The 14,842-nt window shown below is 42.2% G+C and overlaps 1 pseudogene; it reads left to right on the forward strand.

Annotated features, from left to right (window-relative positions):
* The first annotated feature begins 2,592 nt into the window (after positions 1-2,592).
* On the forward strand, positions 2,593-10,894 carry LOC112260606 (annotated as a pseudogene).
* The last annotated feature ends 3,948 nt before the right edge of the window (positions 10,895-14,842 follow it).

Raw genomic sequence — 14,842 nt, forward strand, 5'->3', positions numbered from 1 at the left:
CATGAGACGTCATCAGAAGTGCCCACTTAATTTGAGGGCTGAGGGGATAGGATGTGTATTTTAAGTGTTTGGTATGTAGCCTATGATGTCTCTCCAATGAAGTGATGTGATGTTGATCATGTGGTTTGCCTGAAAGGGCATAACAGCAATTGTTAAGGGCTGCATTCAAAACACATAAAAGACACACACTCTCCCCTCAGCCCTCAAATTAAGTGGACACTTCTGATGACGCATCATGACGTCTGACGAGTTTACACTTGCAGGGCAAGGGGCGAGGGAGGGGGGAAGGAATTAATTTTAAATGACCACAGGTAGCCAAATGGTTAGAGTGTTGGGCCAGTAACTGAAAAGGTGTGTGCGAGCAAGGAGGCCTACAAACCTGACTTAGTTACACCAGCTCTGTCAGGAGGAATGGTCCAAAATTCACCCAATGTATTGTGGGAAGCTTGTGGAAGGCTACCTGAAACTTTGACCCAAGTTAAACAATTTAAAGGCATTGCTACCAAATACTAATTGAGTGTATGTAAACTTCTGACCCACTGGGAATGTGATGAAAAAAATAAAAGCTGAAATAAATCATTCTCTCTTACTATTATTCTGACATTTCACATTCTTAAAATAAAGTGGTGATCCTAACTGACTGATCCTAACTGATTAGGGACTTTTTACTAGGATTAAATGTCAGGAATTGTGAAAAACTGAGTTGAAATATATTTGGCTATGGTGTATGTAAACTTCCGACTTCAATTGTATGTGCTAGGAAGGAATAAGTCCAGAAACGGAAAAGGGAGGATTTGGCAGGAAAAAAATATCTGCTGTGGTTTTTAGATTGTTCTGCTCAAAAGGCATCCCAGTCTGCCCTCAAGTGTTAGGTTTCCAGAACAACGTAAGCATATATTATTTAATCAAACAACCCTCTCTGAAATGAAATGTTTCCCCCAAAGCTGAATGCAGACTAACTTCCTTTATATTAAATATCACGTTAGTCTGTCTTTCCGATATTATTATGGACTTCATTTTCGGACTTTAGAGTGGGAAAGGCTACAGTGGTGGGGTTTTCCATCCTCTCTGTTTTCATATGAATGGGCTAGATGGATTGTAATTGCATTGGGTTTGACCAAACAGTGATGCCTGTCATTCATTGCCATATGTTTATAAACCTCGGTGTCCCTTTACATTGCTGATGAAAACTTTGTTAAAAATCTTGAAATATTGATTGTGATATTTCAAGATTTTAAACAAAAATCGCGCTCTGGTATGGAGGTTTCCACCGTGCGCGTGTCAAAATGGCGCTTCAAAATCAATCGAAATCAGTCTCCGCTCCGTTAATTCCATTTCCACGTTTCTATTGGTTACGTTTCTTGTCGTCGTGTCTGGCAATGGTCGACTGAGCAAGCGTGGCACCGCCTCCTTTATTGTAGAATTTAAAGAGGCATGTAGATCTTTACAAACCCAGAAAAAAACGTGAATGAGACGTTTTGCTAAAAATTGGTACGTTTTTGTATTATTATTATTATTATTATTCATCCAGTAAACGAATTGAGGGATTTCCAGTAAACGAATTGAGGGATTTCGGTTGTATGAAATAAAAACGTGTAAAGTTTGTTATTGGAGTATTTTTGTTTATTTAACTAGGCAAGTCAGTTAAGAACAAATTCTTATTTGCAATGACAGCCTAGTGAGTTAACAGTGGGTTAACTGCCTTGTTCAGTGGCAGAACGACAGATTTTTATGTTGTCAACTGGGAATTCGATCTAGCAACCTTTCGGTTACTGGCCCAATGCTCTAACTACTAGGCTACAGATTGATACATCTGTACAGAAAGCAGGCATTCCTGGTTTCTCTGGTTGCATGGAACATACTAGTATGATTTGGCACCAGATCCAAACAGCTAAGAAGGACAAGAGAGACCTCTATGTCATCTTCCTTGAACTGGCCAATGCCTTTGGCTCAGTTCCCCATGAACTCCTCTGGGAATCCTTCAACATTTTCCACGTACCAGAACCCATCACTACACTGGTAAAGGCCTATTTCCAAGACCTGCAATTGTGTTTCACAACACCTGACTTCACAACAACATGGCAGCGCTTGGAAGTAGGCATAATGGCAGGCTGTACAATTTCTCCTCTGGCCTTCACTATGGCCATGGAAGTCATCATCAGGGCATCGAGATGGGTGGTCGGCGGTGAGAGAACTAAGGAAGGGCTCCGTCTCCCACTTATCCGAGCATACATGGATGACATGACTACACTGACCACCACTGCAGCATGCACCAGGCGGTTACTTGCAAAACTGCAGGATAACATCAAGTGGGCCCGGATGAAAATCAAGCCAAGCAAATCTCGAAGCATCTCCATAGTCAAGGGACAGCTTAAAGATGTGAGGTTCTGCATTGGATATGACCCGATACCAACGGTGTCTGAGTAACCCATCAAGAGCCTGGGTAGATGGTACAACGAAAGCCTCCGGGATAAAGATCAAGTGCAGCAAGTAAGGCAGGACATCGCCGACGGTCTTGAGAACATCAACAAAACACTACTGCCTGGGAGGCTCAAGCTTTGGTGCCTACAGTTTGGACTTCTCCCCCGGGTAATGTGGCCACTCACCGTCTATGAAGTCCCAATAACAACAGCGGAGAAGATGGAGCGAACCATTACCTCATACGTGAAGAAATGGCTGGGTGTCCCACGATGCCTGAGTAACATCGGCCTCTATGGCAAAGGGGTCCTTGAACTACCTCTTACAAGTCTAACGGAGGAGTACAAGTGCTCTAAAGTAAGACTTCAGATGACATTGAAGGACTCCAAAGACCAGACCATTAACAAGGCTGCACCACCCCTACAAACTGGACAGAAATGGACATCATCCAAGGCTGTGCAGCAAGCAACATCAGCTCTGAGACACCAAGACATTGTGGGCAATATCCAGCATGGAAGAGGAGGCTTTGGCCTGGCAGCAAGCAAACCAACGTTCCATAAGGCAACAACATCTGAACGCAGGAAGCTGGTGGTCGAGGAGGTGCGCAGACAGGAGGAGACTGCAAGAAGTGCAAAGGCTGTCTCTCTTGCTAAACAAGGGCAATGGACGCAGTGGGAAGGCCTGGAGAGGAGAAAGATCAACTGGAGTGAGCTTTGGCAAATGGAGGCAAGCAACATCAGCTTCATCATAAGAGCTGTTTATGATGTGCTTCCATCACCAAAAAATCTACATCAATGGTATGGCGAGGACTCGACTTGCCCCCTCTGCCCAGCTCCAGGGACTCTCAGGCATATAATGACAGGTTGCAAGACCAGCCTCTCACAAGGCCGCTACACCTGGAGGCACAATCAGGTCCTCAAGAGCCTGGCTGCAGCACTTGAGATCAAGAGGAGTGCAACCAATTCATTACCTCCAAAAACAAGCAACCCCGTCAAAACAACAACATTCATCCGGGAGGGACAGAAAAGGCCCAAGTATCCTCCTACGAAGCCAGAAACTGGACACCTAGCCATGGCCCGGGACTGGAAGATGCTTGTCGATATTGGCCAGCAACTAATTTTTCCACCTGAGATTGCTTCTACCAACCTTAGGCCAGACATGGTACTCTGGTCCCCTTCATGAAAGGCTGTGTACATCATAGAGCTCACAGTCCCGTGGGAAAACTCTGTTGAAGAGGCCTACGAGCGTAAGAAACTGCGTTACACAGAGTTGGCAGCAGACGCAACTCAGCGTGGCTGGAATGCAAAAGTCTGGCCAGTTGAAGTGGGATGCAGAGGATTCGTGGCTTCTTCCACCATCAGGTTGCTGAAAGAACTTGGAATCCATGGACAGGCTCCTGCGGCAGACCGTCAGAGCAGTTTCTCAAGCAGTTGAAAGAGGCAGCCAGTGGATCTGGATCAAACGGAAGGACCCTTGCTGGGCTATAACTTCATGACCCCCCACCCCCACCTGAGAACCCAATTCAGATCCCTCCAACTTGAGGAGGGCATATGAGGTATGCGGTCAGCTGTAGGGCTGGCTCAGGGAAGAGGACGCCCCTGCCTTGCATAGTCCCGTGGGACATCTTAATTGGGCATGGGACACAAGCTAAGGCTTGATCACCCTTTAGCTGGCCACCTTTGATGAGGGTGTTTAGTGATTAAAGGCCGAAACACCCACTGATTCGAAGGCACACTACTGAGGATGTGTCCCAAAATTGACATCTTAACCCAGTCTAAGAAATAAACCTCCCATGCCACTCTGTCAACATCACGGCAAATCTCATGCGAGTGCATTCCATCTATTGGCACAATGGACAGTTTTTAACATCTCGTCCCGTGTTTTATGATTCCTGCCACCCCAATTAAGAGTTGCCTAGACTCATTGACATAAAATATGTAGACAACCTAACTGCATCCCTTTTCTATTTTTCATTTACAGGCATTATTGATGTAATTCATTGTTGTGTTCATTATTCAGAAGACTTAAGACAACCGACATTGACTGAGTTATCCCAATTCAAGTCTGGACTCAAGACAGTAGCCTATAAATAGGGCGAAAAGTTTGACCAACTTTTTTATGCCCATATTTATCACTGTTGCATTAAATAAACATTGTAAAAACCAGTAATGTATTATTTTGAGTGAGTCCCATATCATCTGGCAAGTATCATCTCTGTCTGTTTGTAGGCTAAGTTCTGTTCAGTCTGCTGTAGTGTCTCTCTTTCTCAGGACAGAAGATGCTGCGGCAGTCACTACCGTCCCTCATTCTCATCATCGGGGTGGCGGTAGCTGTGCCTGCTAAAGAGAACCGTGTCCATCGCCATCGTGACCTGAGTGACCATGCCCATGACGACTCCACTGGTTTCCATCATGACCACGAAGCCTTCCTGGGCAAACAGGAAGCCAAGACCTTCGACCAGCTGAACCCCGAGGAAAGCAAAGACAAACTTGGGTACATTATGTTCCACGACACCCAGGCTGGCAGCTTCCCAAATGGCCAATATGCACTACTTTTGACCAGGGCCAATATTTCTTATGTTATGTATTTCTTTAGACCCAGGTCCATATTCCCTATGTACAGCAGTACCTTTGACCTGGGCCCATAGGACTCTGGTCAAAAAGAGCGAACAATGTATGAAATAGGGTGCCATTTGGGATGTAGCCCCACTCTCACTGCTCTAGGTTAGAAGTTACCCCCAGGCGCATATCTAGGATCAGCTTGCCTTCTCTAAACTCATACCCTTAACTATTAGGAGGAGAATGCAACTGACCTGAGATCAGTGTCTAGGAACAACTTCATCCTACTCCAATAGACACCCCTCCCTTTCTTTCTTTTGTCCCTTTCTCATCCCTTTGTGGTGCATTATTTCATACACTAATTCTTTATCCCTAGCCCTACCCATCTGGTAGTCAACATTACATCCTGAATCATTTTTGTTTTACTTTCAATCCTTTTTCTCTCTTTCTACACATTCATTCCCCGCTCTTCTCCCTCCCCCAACCACCTATGCTTGCACTCTTCCGTTTGACTACAGTCATTGTGTTTATGTGAAGACATCTCACCCCCTGCCTCTGTCTTAGCATACTGTTAACCTTGACTTGTTCAATCAATCAATCAAATGTATTTTATAAAGCCTTTTTTTACATCAGCAAGTACACAGTAAGATTTTTTGTAAAATTTCCTCAGTTTTTTATTTCCACATTTAAAAAAACTCTTAAATATCTGTTCCAAATTAAGATTCAATGAAGTCTGCAGAACGGTTGGGTTGTCAGCTAATTCATTGACTTTAAAATATATATATATTTTGGCTATTATACTACAGTAAGTGAAGTGGATTTATACCCAGTAATATAATTGCGGTAACATAATTTCTTCATGGGTCCTTGATCTGTACTACACAGAAATGCATAATTTTGGATATGAATGTCATTCTCTTCATGGTGATGTATCCTAAATATTCATACCAAGGTATAAATATGCAATATCCTCCTTAAAATATTTGGCTATTATTCTACTATTATTTTAATGAGCTCTGTCCCAAATAAGACTGAATTTGGGTGTAACATGTGTTTAAGTTCCCCAGAAAGAAAACCAAAAAATGTTGCTTAAAAAGAAAGGGGGATCTAACAAAGACTCACTGACAACAAACAAAACAGGTGGGGTTTTAGGAGGGATTCTAAAAGACACTCATGGGGGTGTTCACTGAGAACTACATAGCAACAAAAACTGGGACCTAAAAGACACCCACCTGAGTACCCACTAAATTTGCCAAGTAAGAGGCTGTAAGGTGTGCGTGTTGATGGCAGGGAAGTCAGGTCCAGGAGAACGAACTTGGTATAAACGGAGTCATTTAATAAGAACTCACAAAAACAAACTCCAAAAACCAAAATATACAAAAAATAATAAAATGGGTACAACACCCGTCGCGCACCAACACATACTAGCACTAACATACAATCTCCAACAAGGACATGAGGGGAAACAGAGGGTTAAATACACAACATGTAATTGATGGGATTGGAACCAGGTGGGAAGGAAGACAAGACAAAACCAATGGAAAAATGGATCAGTGATGGTTAGAAGATCGGTGATGTCTAACAACTAAAGGTGTTGACACTGCACATCTCAACTGAAGCACTGGGCCAGCCGCTCTTAAATATCACTTGGGCCAGCACAGGTGAAACACCTTCTAACTAACGAGATGGACAAGCCAGCAAAGATGTAACACATACTGACTAACAAGGTGACACCAATCGGTGCGCCCTACGTGCTAATGTGCTAAGTCCAAACTCAAAACATGAATGGCAAAAACTAATCCTGTAACAAATGTATATACAATATGCCTTCATTTCTCAAAAATATACTCTTAGCATTAATTTGACACCCAATTTGATATGCTCCTATGAACTTCATGTTGGTGCTCATGGGTCCTTTTACATAGAAATTACCTTATACAGAAACCAAGCCTAAACCCTAAACCCTAGTACGACCAGAACAAGGATGGGAAGATCGGCTGGGAGGAATACAAAAACACCACCTACGGCTACTACCTGGTTACGACAAGGGAGGGTAGCCTAACTTTGAGGCAAATGAGCGAGGGGGTTGTGATTTTAAAAAGGTCGTCCCAATTTACCGTACAGTCAGTGTATAATTAGTAGGCGATATGGGTGCTAAAGATTGTTGGAATGATGGGCAGGCTTGGGCACAACCAAGATACTATTTATGTAGGGTCTAATTTTATATAATTACCACGTGATATGAGGAGAGATTGATCATGAGCTACAAACACAATCCAAGAATGAGATGGGAATGAGAGGAGAGAACTCAACATGACAGTATAGTAGTGTCTATACAGCTATGTGATAGTGGTGTCATCTTAGGTTTGTGTTGTTAATACAAAGGCAGGGGAAGGAGTTACCACAATATCCATGTATTTTATACATGATACAAAGAAACAAACAGAGGTGGAAAACAGAACATGTTAACACATTTTTCCCTTTGGAGTTAAAGTAGAGATCTGTAGTAGAGAGGGTAAATTAGTGACACATCACTGATAAACTCTGATTCAGAAGGTTTTAGTAGGCTAGACTTTGACTGCAGTACACAACCCAAGAGTATTTACACGGACAGTGTAGTTCTGGGCCAGTATGAATAAAGCGTCACAGAGTAGGAGTGATCAGTTTAGCCTATTAGATCATAATAAGTAACATTACATGGACAGGGGGGGGGGACCTGATCTTAGATCAGCACTCCTACTCTGAGACGCTTGATACATACAGACCCTGATCTTTGCTTTACAAAGCCATGTCTTGACTGAGAATGTCCTCCGCTCCCTTGCAGATGACAAGGCTAGCTACAAGGCCATGCTGACTAGAGACGAAAGGCGCTTTAGGACAGCTGACCGCGACGGGGACGGCATCGCCACCAAGGTCTAGTTCACCGCCTTCCTTCACCCTGAGGAGTACGACCACATGAAGACCGTTGTCATACAGGTCAGTCAGAGGACTGGGTTCAGTCAATAGTCACAGGATCAATCAAATTCTGAGGAACATCCAGGTGGTGCACTTTTTTTCTCCAGCCCACTTCTAAACAACTATATTTTTTTCTGTTTCGCTTCAGGAAACAGTAGAAGACATTGACAAGAACGGTTATAGGAAGATCACCCTTGATGAATACATTGGCTCGTCTCTCCTTCAACCGACTACCCTCCAAACAGATAACATGCAATATGTCATCAACCAAACATAATATCTGGTTCTTTATACATTTTATGAGAACAAAAAATATTTCATTTATTTTATTACAAATGTATGAGTGATATTCTTGGGTCCACAACCAACTGTATATGTCAAATGAAAAGTGCTAGTATGCATACACAAACAGAAGATAACCCAGAGATGCACAGTAGGCATGATTTTAAAAGTGATTTTTCTCCCCAGTGAATCCCCCAGTGAATCCCCAGTGATTTTTCTCCCCCCACAGACATTTCACAATTTTGTTGTACACCTGAACTAGCTCATAACCCCTGGAATAGACTTTAGAATTACAACACCTACTGTATAAGCTGTATCCTGTTCTCTCCACCACAGGGGGACATGTTCACACCTGAGAATGGAGAGAGTGAACCAACCAGACTGGGTGCTGATGGAGAAAAAACACTTCACAGAGTTTAGAGACAATAACAAGGTACACTAGTCTGCTGCTACTGGATCACCTTAACAACATCCTCTCCTTATACATTACTATAACATCACTTTTTAAGTCAGTACACTTAAGGTACCCTACCCCTCAGACCAGCTATGTCAATACTTAAGACACACACACACACACACACACACACACACACACACACACACACACACACACACACACACACACACACACACACACACACACACACACACACACACACACACACACACACACACACATACACACACACACACACACACACACACACACACACACACACACACACACACACACACACACACACCTCTTTCTCTTTCATACTAAGTTAACAGGTTTGTGTCTGTTGTGTCATCAGGATGGTTTGTACCAGCTCTCTATGTGTGTGTTGTGTTGCTAGGATGGTTTCCTGGATAACCATGACGTAGCTCAGTGGATCCTGCCAGGAGAGATTGACCATACTGACAATGAGGCTAAGCACCTCATCCACGAGACAGACACAGACAAGGTACGCGTCTCCCCAGTCTTACTGCCTGAACTCTCACCCTTACCCCAAACCAAAAGCCCTGTACACTCTTGTACACTCTTATACATACCTGTACACTCTTATAAGTGTTTCTTAATCCACTTCCACACACAATCTTATCCCCTCCAAAGCACCCCTAGCCAGGTGTCCTCTTCACCCATCCCCCATCCCTGTACCCCTCTAAAACTCACACCTTCGCCATCTGTGTACCCGTTTTTACCTTCACCCTACATCCTAACCACCCTCATCACTGCAACTATTGTGCAGTGCATACCCCCACACGTTCACGCCCCTTCCTCTCTGACCTTCTCACACCTGCCCCCAACCTCACACCTCGACTTCCCAAACGAAAACCAAATAACACCCTGTTACAACTGACAACTGTACTTGGTGACATGTGCAACGCATAAACCTATCCTACATTACAGGGAGTAAATTGTATTTTTTATTTAATTAGGCAAGTCAGTTGGGCTCCCGAGTGGCGCAGCGGTCTAAGGCACTGCATCTCAGAGCTTGAAGCGTCACTACAGACTCCCTGATTCGAATCCAGTCTGTATCACAACCAGTCAGGATTGGGAGTTCCACAGGGCGGCCCACAATTGGCCCAGCGTCATCCGGGTTTGACCGTCATTGTAAATAAGAATATGTTCTTAACTGACTTGCCTAGTTAAATAAAGGTTACACACACATTAACAAATTCTTATTTACAATGACGGCCTACCCCGGACGACGCTGGGCCAATTGTGCGACTCCCAATCACAGCCGGTTGTGATACGGCCTGGAATTGAACCAGGTCTGTAGTGACGCCTCTAGCACTGAAATGTTGTGCCCTAGACCGCTTCACCAATGCTCCCCTGCGGTATACTGTTATCCACCATGCCTGTTAGACTTCACCACCCTCACCTGGATAGACCTTCCGTTCTGCTCTTGAGCAAGGCACTTAACCCTAATTGCTCCTGTAAGCCGCTCTGGATAAGAGTGTCTGCTAATTTACTCAACTGTAAATGTAATGTTCGTATCCTGTATGTAAGCTCAAGCTTGATTAGGAACCCCTCCTTCCATATCATATCATATGCCTTCTACACAGACAAAAAAAACAGCCACAACCGTCTCCTCCACCTGGACCTTCCTGACCTCTGCTTCTAAGCAGAGCACTAGGTCCATAGTTCCCCTCCCCTTCATGAACCCACTCTGATTTGGCGATACTAGCCCCCTGCTCTCCTGGAAGTAAGTTAGCCTCTCCATAATCATACTTTCCATAATCTTATACACAGTGCCTTCGGATAGTATTCAGACCCATTGATTTTTTCCCACATTTTGTTACGTTACAGCCTTATTCTAAAATTGATTTAACTGTTTTTTCCCCTCATCAATCTACACACAATACCCCATAATGACAAATTAAAAACAGGTTTTTAGATTTTTTTGCTAGTTTAATCAAATAAAAAAACTGATATCACATTTACATAAGTATTCAGACCCTTTACTCAGTACCTTGTTGAAGCACCTGTAACTGATGTGAAATGGCTAGCTAGTTAGCATTGGTGCGCGCCAATAGCGTTTCATTCGTTGACGTCACTTGCTCAGACCTTGAAGTAGTGGTTCCCCTTGCTCTGCAAGGCTTTTGTGGAGCGATGGGTAACAATGCTTCGTGAGTGACTTGTCTGTGTTCAGAGGGTCTCTGGTTCGAGCCCGGGTAGGGGCGAGTGGACGGACTAATACTGTTACACACCTTCGGCAGCGATTACAGCATCGAGTCTTCTTGAGCTTCTCCCATTCTTCTCTGCAGATCCTTTCAAGCTCTGTCAGGTTGAATGGGGAGCGTCGCTGCACAGCTGTTTTCAGGTCTCTCCAGAGATGTTCGATCTGGTTTAAGTCCGGGCTCTGGCTGGGCCACTCAAGGACATTCAGAGACTTGTCCCGAGGCCACTCCTGCGTTGTCTTGGCTGTGTGCTTAGGAGTGCTCTGGAGAAGGTTTTCATCAAGGATCTCTCTGTAGTCCTCGATCCGGACTAGTCTCCCAGTCCCTGCCGCTGAAAAACATCCCCACAGCATGATGCTTCCACCACCATGCTTCACAGTAGGGATTGTGCCAGGTTTCCTCCAGATGTGATGCTTGGCATTCAGGACAAAGAGTTCCGTCTTGGTTTCATCAGACCAGAGAATCTTGTTTGTCATGGACTGAGAGTCTTCAGCTGCCTTTTGGCAAACTCCAAGCAGGCTGTCATGTGCTTTTTACTGAGGAGTGGCTTCCGTCTGGCCACTCTACCATAAAGGCCTGATTGGTGAAGTGATGCAGAGATGGTTGTCCTTTTGGAAGGTTCTCCCATCTCCACAGAGGAACTCTGGAGCTCTATCAGAGTGACCATCATGTTCTTACCAAGGCCCCTACTCCCACGATTGCTCAGTTTGGCCCGGGGAGTGATGGAGGCCACTGTGTTCTTGAGAACCTTCAATTTTGCAGAAATATTTTAGTACCCTTCCCCAGATCTGTGCCTCGACACAATCCTGTCTCGGAGCTCTCAGGACAATTCCTTCGACCTCGTGGCTTGGTTTTTGCTCTGACGTGCACGGTCTACTGTGGGACCTCCTATAGACAAGTGTTTGCCTTTTCAAATCATGCCCAATCAATTTCATTTACCACAGGTAGACTCCAATTATGTTGTAGAAACATTTCAGGGATGATCAATGGAAACAGGATGCACCTGATCTCAATTTCGAGTCTCGTATCAAAGGGTCTGAATACTTATGTATACATTTGCAAAAATGTCTAAACCTGTTTTTGCTTTGTCATTATGGGTTATTGTGTGTAGATTGATGATGGAAAAAAACATTTAATACATTTTATTATAAGGTTGTAACATAAAAAATGTGGAAAAAGTCAAGGGGCCTGAATACTTTCCAAAGGCACTGTACATGTAATGTTAGGGTTATGTGGTTGTCTCAACTAGCTATCTTCAGATGAATGAACTTACTGTAAGTTACTCTGCATAAAAGCATCTGCTAAATGACTAAAATGCCAAATACAGATCACATATTACTGTATTAAATCGTTTTTACATAACAAAAATTGTTTGTCACATGATTAGACATGTATCATTTGTAAAGTTCTTTATGAAAAATGTAGTTATTTGTTACATTTGACTGTATAAAATCTATCAGTACTACTTATTTCTCTGAGAATGAGGCGGATAATAGAATTTAGAAAAAGAAACATGATTATTTGCCTCTGAAATGAAACCATCAAGTGATGTCATGGCATGATTAGATATTAAAAAAACACACCAATCTCTTTAATAATTTCAGAAAATCTATAGCGTTTTTTTAATGAATCTCTTTATATTTAGAGTTGGCAACAATATTTAGAGTTAACAACTTCCTCAATGGTCAATTAGTCCTGCATAAATTATATTATGTGATATTAGTGCCCAAAAAGATGTAGGCAAATTAATCTCTATATTGAAAAAAAATCTGAAAATTCTGGAACCCTATTTTGAATTGTAGGCCTATTGTCAAACCAAACATGTATGACAATCACTGGTTAAGGTTGCACATCAAAATATCATCCATTCCTGCTTGGACATGCTAATTAGTTAAAGTTAGTATGGAGCCCTGTGTATATGCTCTCACCCGAATATATAATATGTGAATAATAAGATCTGTGTAAACGCACGGCACCATTGCTCTACGATATCTCGGGTTTGCCACAATATACATTCCGAAGAGGCACTGGTTCAGCTCTGTGTGCAATTAGGAGAATTTAGTGTACTATGCGCAGGGTTGGGCAGTTTCCTGAAAAATGGAATCCGTTACAGTTACATAAAAAATAAAGTAATCTGTAACGTAATCCTTTTGATTACTCAAAATGAGTACAGTAATCAGATTACTTTAGAATTACTTTAATCTATAACACGTTTTTAAAAACATGTAACTAATTATTCTATTTAGTAACATTACTATTTTCAATTTGGGGACTTGTATATTCTATGTGTGAGAGCATACATAGGGCTCCATATTAACTTTTTCCTAACATTTTCAATTGGTGGCACAAGCCTATGATTTGGTCATGCCACAATTGAATTGCGGGGTCAGAAAATAGAAAGAAATTGTAGTCTAATGGTCATATCAAAACCCATTCAATGTGTTTCATTCTAAGTGTACTTAGACTACTAAAATTGTATGATTTCATGAAAACAATGTTAAACTAATAAACATGTCCAAGCAGGAATGATGATACTTAGATGGTTTCACAATAAGCCTATCAAATTATAGATATAGAGATTAATTTGTATACATTTTTTTGGACACTAATATCACATAAGATAATTCATTTGGGACTAATTCAGCACCTGAGGAAGTTGTTAGTTCGCCAACTCTAAATATAGTCTAATTGTTGCAAATAGTTTGCGTTGTAATTGATAGGCCTATTTAACATAAAATTTAATGTAGCTAGTTAAATCAAAATTTTATGCACTCACCGTGAATGGCTGACTTGAGTACCCTTTGCTCAATATAAGCTGATAAATAAAATCATGACCAACAGAAAGCTTGGTACCCTCTTCTTTTCAACAGTGTTTGAAATGTTGCGCAATCAGAAAGCATTTTCTCTCCCACTACTCAGAGACAGAGTGAAAATACACTGTAAATAGGCTGCAAACTAAGCATCAAGCAGCAACTCTATGGAGTCCATATGACTATCTGATTGACCAGTGGGCCAGGTGTAAATGGTATGGCAGCCTTACCTACTCATTCATTCATTCATTCATTCAATTGGAATACAAAATAAGCCATCACCAGGACAGTAGATTCTTGCTGAGTTGAGAGCATGTGAGAAGTCTTTAGGGTGCGTGACATGACAGCAATGCTGACAAAATAAAATGTTCCTATTGATGTTAGATGAAGTAATCCAAAATATAATCAGATGTTTTTAATACATTAACTGTAATCCCAATGACATTTTTTTAAAGTAATCCGGGCTGATTAGTTACTTCATTTTTGTAATCGGATTACATAATCCCCATTACATGTAATTCGTTACTACACAACCTTGCCTATGTGAATACTACTTGACGTAAAAATATTGATTTGCCCAAAAACTATATTAGAGGTATGTTCAAATGTTATGCAGTAATAGTATTTGACCCCAATTATGTTGACCTGTGAAGACCAAAGACATATACTGAACAGAAATATAAGCTCAACATGCAACAATTTCAGTTAACAGTTCATATGAGGAAATCAGTCTATTGAAAAAAATCTATGGATTTAACATGACCGGGAATACAGACATGTTGGTCACAGATACCTATAAAAAAAATGGGCCTCACAATGGGCCTCAGGATTTTGTCACAGTATTTTTGTGCATTCAAATTGCCATTGATAAAATGCAATTGTGTTCATTGTCTGTAGTTCATGCCTGCCCACATGACGCCATACACAAATTCTCTAAAACTATGTTGGAGGTGGCTTATGGTAGAGAAATGAACATGAAATTCTCTAGCAACAGCTCTGGTGGACATTCCGCATGCCAATTGCATGCTCCCTCAAACTTCTGTGGCATTGTGTTGTGTGACAAAGCTGCACATTTTAAAGTGGCCTTTTATTGTCCCGAGCACAAGGTGCACCTGTGTAATGATCATGCTGTTTAATCAGCTTCTTGGTATGCCA

Source organism: Oncorhynchus tshawytscha, linkage group LG01 (assembly GCF_018296145.1).
Source record: "Oncorhynchus tshawytscha isolate Ot180627B linkage group LG01, Otsh_v2.0, whole genome shotgun sequence".
Taxonomy (NCBI): Eukaryota; Metazoa; Chordata; class Actinopteri; order Salmoniformes; family Salmonidae; genus Oncorhynchus; species Oncorhynchus tshawytscha.